The sequence below is a fragment of the Alligator sinensis genome, unplaced genomic scaffold, assembly GCF_000455745.1.
Source record: "Alligator sinensis unplaced genomic scaffold, ASM45574v1 scaffold1532_1, whole genome shotgun sequence".
NCBI classification, from domain to species: domain Eukaryota; kingdom Metazoa; phylum Chordata; order Crocodylia; family Alligatoridae; genus Alligator; species Alligator sinensis.
This window is the reverse complement of record NW_005843191.1, coordinates 53,186-60,121: the sequence shown is the minus strand read 5'-3', so window position 1 is coordinate 60,121 and position 6,936 is coordinate 53,186. Positions and strand designations below refer to the sequence as shown.

At 52.7% G+C, this 6,936-nt stretch overlaps 2 protein-coding genes across 5 annotated transcripts in view; one reads left to right on the top strand and one right to left on the bottom strand.

The window, feature by feature from the left end:
• ABHD13 (abhydrolase domain containing 13) overlaps nucleotides 1-5,143 on the bottom strand; it is a 14,475-nt gene extending 9,332 nt beyond the window's left edge. The window contains exon 1 of one of the 2 annotated variants that reach the window (XM_025194402.1): nucleotides 4,984-5,143. The gene's annotated coding sequence lies outside the window, so the exon portion shown is untranslated. The remainder of the gene's footprint in view (nucleotides 1-4,983) is intronic. The other variant, XM_006037910.3, reaches the window with a different exon arrangement.
• Nucleotides 5,144-5,179: 36 nt separating this feature from the next.
• LIG4 (DNA ligase 4) overlaps nucleotides 5,180-6,936 on the top strand; it is a 7,796-nt gene continuing 6,039 nt past the window's right edge. Inside the window, exon 1 of one of the 3 annotated variants that reach the window (XM_006037913.3) lies at nucleotides 5,180-5,235. The gene's annotated coding sequence lies outside the window, so the exon portion shown is untranslated. The other 2 variants (XM_006037911.3, XM_006037912.3) reach the window with 2 other exon arrangements.

Genomic DNA, 6,936 nt, shown 5'->3' with positions numbered 1-6,936 from the left:
AAGCGGCGTTGGGGGGGGGGGGGGGGGGGTTTGGCTGGACTAATTGTGTAGTTGGAAGAGATGTTAGACAAACTTCTTTGTGGCTGAAAACTTGTTCAACATCTCTCACAAATATGCATTTGGTTCATTTACAAATATCACTCCAAAAAACCTTGTTTCTATCGCATTTCCAGGACCATCATGGCTACAACAACAATCCAACCAATAAAGGTAAGACAGACTCATTACAACCACTTCCACAACCAACATTCTGACTCCATATCCTAAACTCAATACAAAGTTATGGGTCATATACCATTTTCAACAGTTATAGAAGCATAAACCCTACATGTGGATCAGCGCATGGCCCAAAAATAATTACTTATAAATTAATAAAGCTAACGTATTTATTTGAATTCAAAATAAGGTCTGTCCCCCCCTTTTAATATGGGGGGGGACCCCTAGTCTTTGATTTGAGTACAACCTAGCAGGGAGATATCTGCCACCTCTGACCCCCAACCCCCGTTTATCCCTCACCATGTCTCCCTCCTATCACCAACTCTGCCCCACACCTTCTGCAACCCACCACCTGTATCCCACAGTCTTTCCTGGGCCCAGATGGAGCTGCTGCCATTACAGCTGCAGTCACTGCAGCAGCTACTGTGTGGCTAGGGTGGGGCTGAAGTAACCATGAGCTCTGTTTCCTGGATTGGAAAGGAGCTGCATTGTTGCTGGAGCTGGAGGGTAAATGCAGGTGGGATGGGGACAGGTGTTGAAGGCAAGTGGTAGTGGGGTGGTGCACAGGCAGCAGGGGACAGGTGTTGAAGGCAAGTGGTAGTGGGCTGGTGCACATGCTGCACAGGCAGCATGAAGGCAAGTGGTAGTGGGGTGGAGACAGGTAGCAGGAGCTAAGAACTTAATTAACTGAGCACAATTAATCGAGTTTAAATTAAGCATAATTTTGGATTTTGGTAAATACAGCAGAACCAACAACAACCCCCCCCCAAATACTATGCAATAATTTCTAGGGGTGCACCAATAGAGATTTTTTGGGGCCAATATCGATAGGCGATTTTTAAGGAGGCATATCGGCTGATACAGATCAGATTTCCAATACCAGCTTGGCAGCTTGGAGAGCTGTGTGCAGCTAGTAAGTCTGGTGTGGGGGAGGGGAGGGGAGAGGCAGATCAAGGCCCCCCATGGTGAGGGAGGAGTGGGGCTGGGGCAAGCTCTGCCCAGCCTCAGCTTGTCAGGGAGGCGTGGGGCAGCACCCACCTCTGCACACCACTTGTCCAGAAGCTGCTGGTCAAGCACACGGCCCACACCATGCCCTCCCAGATGAGCGGGTGAGTGCCCCCAGATCTGGATGGGGTGGGCCAGGAAGAGCCTCGGCTTCAGCCTGCCGCACCCTGTGCAGATCTGGGGGCACACGCTCCCCCACTCTCCCATGACCTCCTGGATGAGTGGCAGAAGCAATGGTGGGAGCCACCGGACAAGCGGGCAAGGCCAGACGAACAGCTCCTGGACAAGCGGAGCACAATGGTGGGAGCCACCCCTTCCCCTCCCTGCACCCCCTGGACAAGCTACAGTTCCGTCCCATACCCACCCCACCCCGGCTGGACACTGCTTGCCCCAGTCCTAGCCACAGCCATCCCTCACCACAGGGGCCTTGATCTGCCCCTCCATGTCCCTTCCCTCCCCACTCCCCTTCCACCAGACTTACCAGCTGCACACAGCTCTCCAAGCTGCCAGGTTGTGCTCCTTGCTGCCTGCGTACTGCACTGCGGCTGCACACATGCCCAGGCATTTATTGGCCAAATTATTGGCCACATCAGCCCGATTTCCAATACAATCAATTTTCTTTATATCAGTCCCGATCCAATATCGGATCAATGTATTGGTACACCTCTAATAATTTCCTAATTCTCACTCTTACTGGTAAAAGCAAAAACACTTTCACTTTTCCTTGCTCTGCTTGTGAAACTCAGTTAACGTGTTCCAGCAAATTTTCAAAATCCTATTTCTTCTCACAAAGGATGGGAAAAACAGAGATTTTAGAGAAGTAGAACAGAAAATATGCCCAACAAAAGGAATAGTGCACTCTTGGATGACCTGAAATAATATGCTCCATAACACACAAAAAATGAGCAATTAACTTTTCATTTAAGCATATGCAGTACAACATAAATAATTCTTCATTAACACTGCAATTAAGTCCTGTGTGAGATACACTATCAACTAAATAATTTTAAAACATTCTTTTGAGTAGAATAATCTGTTTTAAAAAGAATGTTTAAAAATTACCTTTATTATCTGTTTGTTTGTTCATTTTTATTTGAGGTTTTTGCCCATATTTATACAGAAAGGTCAGTATCATATGTGAAAAAGAGATTGGAGGGCATGTATACACATTTACACACAAATGTACTGACCCAAGATAAAAGCTTTAATAAATATAAAAGTGCATATAAGAATGACACTTCCTAGGGGTACACCATACATCAGCACTGAAAAAAGGAGAAATTATGTTATCTGCCATCGGCTTTTTTTGGTTGCTGTAGCCAGTAATTATGGCTGTGCACCCAGGACACCCCAGCGAGCACAACCTGGTTTTCATGCCCCACTGCTGGCCCAAGCCTGTGGCAGACTACGGTCCTGGCAATCAGTGGGAGGGTGTGCCGAGGAGTGGTTACAGGGTGTGATGCTCAGCAAGAAAGGAACTGTTGCAGGCTCCTGCTGCTGCTGCTGCAATGACAATGCCGCATGCACGTCAGAGGCTTGAGCGCCGGGGCTGCCATGGAGATGGTGGGCTACTCATAGGTAGGGTAAGGTGTTGCGCGAGGGATATTCCACTGTGCCAGGCACCTTTGCAAAAGCAGGTTCTCCCTGGCAGCTGTGGGAGCTCAGCAGCACAGGGCCCACCAGTGCTGAGGCAGCGGCGTGCTCTGCAGCTCCAAACATGCCCGGCACTGGCTCTTCACGTGAGGGTCTACCTCACCCACCCCGGAGGGCAGCACGGGTTTCGTGGGAAGCGGGGCTGCAGGTAGGAGCTGTGGGTGAGGGGGTGATGAGAAAAGCAGTGACTGCCTTATTCCCATCGAGGGCTGCAGCAAACAGGAAGTTTGTGTGTGTTATAAATGCAAAACAAACAAACAAAGAGGTTTATTTATGCCAGTAGTTTAAAATACCTTGCACCATCACTAAATATTGGTTATCGGATCCGCATCAGCTAATATGGTTGGTTAATCATTGGCTATTTGTATCGGCCAAGAAAATCTTTGACTGGGATAGACAAAAGGAAAAATTAGGCTGGAGCCATGCCACTATTTGTTTGCTTTTTCGAAAGAAGTTTAATACCCCACTCACTTCAAACAACCTGAACAAACACTGGAAGTGCAGGTTGAAAGAACTATCAGGTGCTGAAGGGTGACAGTGTCTAAAGATGGACCTCCAGAAGTTTTCTCCCTCCTCACTAAGCTTTTTTCACAAGCTTCAACTTCAAGTTCCCAGACCATTTATGTGGGCAAACAGCTACTGGAAAGGACTCTCCCCAGCACTACTGCTTTCATTCAGGTACTTCTGTAATTTCCACACACCAAGCCCAGGCATTAATAAACATGATCAACAGCCAGGCAGCACTCTGCAGATCAGCTGTGATGGCTAAACTCAGCCCATTTTTCTAACCCCCAACATGATGGATTTCCAATTAAGTTTACAGCATTTTTTTTAAACCAACCTCTTTTGTTGCAGGGTAGGAATATTTTTCATGAGAAAAAAAGCATCAAAACCCCCATTTTCTCTCCCTCTCTTTTTTTCCTGATGCACTCATTTGGCAATAGGGCTAACAAAACTGTCTCTTCACTCAGACCTTCCTCTCAACCATGTGTGGGCATTTGCCCGACAATGCTAAGGAGAACACCCCCCACTCCCCATTTTTTAAATAGACAAAAGAGGGCTGAGGGATTCTTATCACAGAATCATAGAAAATGAGGGTTGGAAAGGACCTGGGTAGGTCACATCTACTCCAACCCCCTACTCATATCAGGGCCACCCCCAACTAGATCATTCCAGCCAGGGCTTTATCAAGCCGGGCCTTAAAAATCTCCAAGGATGGAGAGTCCACAACCTCTCTAAGTAGCCTGGTTCCAGTGCTTCATCACCCTACTAGTGAGAAAAATTTTCCTAATATCCAACTTAAACTTCCCTTGCTGCAACTTGAGACCATTGCTCCTTGTTCTGCCATCTGCCACCACTGAGAAGAGCCTGGCTCCATCCTCTTTTGAACCCCACTTCAGATAGTTGAAGGCCATTATTAAATCCCCACAGTGGTGGCTTGCTCTACTCTCATGTTTCTGGCTGCCACTGCCAGCATCTCCACTGCTGCTATTGTACCTGGCCCCACGGCTTAGACACCCTGGCCCATCCATCCCGCACCCACTGCCAAGAGTGCCAGACAGAGCAGGCAGGTGGGAGACCAGCAGGCACCCTGTGGCCAGGGCACACCCGGCCAGGTAGATAGGACTGGGTGTAAGTACGTGAAAAGTAGTGTCTGGGAGCAGGACGGGTGGGCCAAGGCCAAGATCACAGGGTGGTGATAGTGCAGGGCCAGGGCCTATAACAGAGCCGTGATCTGCTCCCCACGCAACCCCACGATAGGCACCAGTTCCATGGGCGGCACATGAGGCCTGCTTCCTCCTGGTCCCATCTGTCAGGCTGAAGGCGCCTGGCCTGCAGACATCCTGGGCCGGTCTCAAAGGAGACCCCGCCCGCCTGCTCCCTCCAGCGCCCCTGGCACTGGGTGCGGGACGAACAGGCCTAGGGCCGGACAGGGTCAACTAGCATCTTGCAGCCCAAGGGCAGTGGAAACAACTGCACGGGAGACCCGAGGCCGGGGAAGCCTCCTCCCCACAAAAGAGGGTCGCCAAACCGGCTGTGACGCCCAGCCAATATCACTGCCCCCCGCCCCCGACACTCTTGAGGGGTGCTGGGCCTCGCCGCACTCACCCACTGCCTCAGGCGCAGTGCGCGGCCGGGCCGCCCCCACGACTGCACTCCGGCTCGCCGGAGCCCCCGCGCCACATCCTCCCCCGCCGCCGTCGCCACCGCTAGGACCGAACCAGGGCGCCGCCCCCCGGAGCCCTGCCGCTCCCGGGACCGCAGCTGTGCCGCCGCTTCCGCTTCCGGGGATAGGAGACGAGACCACCGCCCCCAGGAACGGGCCGAACCACTTGCTCAGGACGTAGTGGGGTGGGAGAGGTAGGAACTTGGGACTGGTTCAGCAAACCCAGTGTTGGAACCACCCTATAGCGTCCTGGAAGGGGGTGCTATAGCTCCACTGTCGGGCTGTACCATTATGAGCAGGGGAGCAATGGGCAGTTCCGGTGGCGCCGGAAGTTGTTCCCTTTAGTGTCCTCGGAGTGGGTGAGTCCGGAGAAACAGATTCCGGGGGGAGTGCGGACGGGACGACAGTGATTTTGACTCGGGCGGTGAGTCAGATCGGGCTCTCGCACCGGGGTGTGGAGGAGGCTGGGTGGTATCTTATTGTTTCACCTCCCCCCACCCCCACTGTGGTACATCCCTAGGGGAGGGGGAGCTGCCCCTCGTCATGCTGTAGGACACAAGTGGTCCCCGGAAGCCAGCCCTGGCGGGCGGAGGGAGGGACGGTGCCAGCCCCTGATAGTCACGGAAGATGGCAAGGGGCGATGCCCGGTCCACGGGAGCCAATCTTAGCGAGGGGTGGTGTTGGCTCCCCCCAGTCCCAGGAGGTGGGGGCTGGCAGGGTCGGTGCCAGGCCCCCAGGGAGCAATCCCAGCATGTGAGGTTTGGCGGGGCGGTGCCAGCCCCCCCCCCCATGGTCCAGTCCCAGCATGTGGCGGCTGATAGGGGTGGTGCCAGGCCCCCCAGAGACAAGTCCCAGTACATGTTGACTGGTGGGGACGGTGTCAGCCCTCTGGGGACCAATCCGGTTGGGGAGGCAGTTGCTGGGCCCTAGGGCTCCATGCAGGGAACCCAAGGGTGAGCCCTGCTGCTCTACTGTGTTGCTGCCCCCAGGAAAACAGCAGTAGGTGGGAGCCAGCATTGCCCCTGAGCACTGTGGGTCAGGCAGAGCTGGGCCTGTTTGTCACACAAACCCCAGCAACCACTGGCCCCTTAGATTCATAGATTCTAGGGTCGGAAGGGACCTCAATAGATCATCGAGTCCAACCCCCTGCCCTGGACAGGGAAGAGTGCTGGGTCTAGATGACCCCAGCTAGATGCTTATCTAACCTCCTCTTGAAGACCCCCAGGATAGGGGAGAGCATCACCTCCCTTGGGAGCCCGTTCCAGACCTTGGCCACTCTAACTGTGAAGAAGTTCTTCCTAATGTCTAGTCTAAATCTGCTCTCTGCTAGCTTGTGGCCATTATTTCTTGTAACCCCCGGGGGCGCCTTGGTGAATAAATACTCACCAATTCCCTTCTGTGCCCCCTCCCATGATGAACTTATAGGCAGCCACAAGGTCGCTTCTCAACCTTCTCTTGCGGAGGCTGAAGAGGTCCAGGTGCCCCAGTCTATCCTCATAGGGCTTGGCCTGCAAGCCCTTAACCATACGAGTGACCCTTCTCTGGACCCTCTCCAGGTTATCCGCATCCCTCTTGAAGTGCAGCGCCCAAAATTGAATGCAGTATTCCAACTGCGGTCTGACCAGTGCCCGATAGAGGGGAAGTATCACCTCCTTGGATCTGTTCGTCATGCATCTGCTGATGCACAATAAAGTGCCTTTAGCTTTTCTGATGGCTTCGTCACACTGACGACTCATGTTCATCTTGGAGTCCACTAGGACTCCAAGATCCCTTTCCGCTTCCGTGCCACCAAGCAGGTCATTTCCTAGGCAGTAGGTATGCTGGACATTTTTCCTCCCTAGGTGCAGCACGTTGCATTTCTCCTTGTTGAATTGCATTCTGTTGTTTTCTGCCCA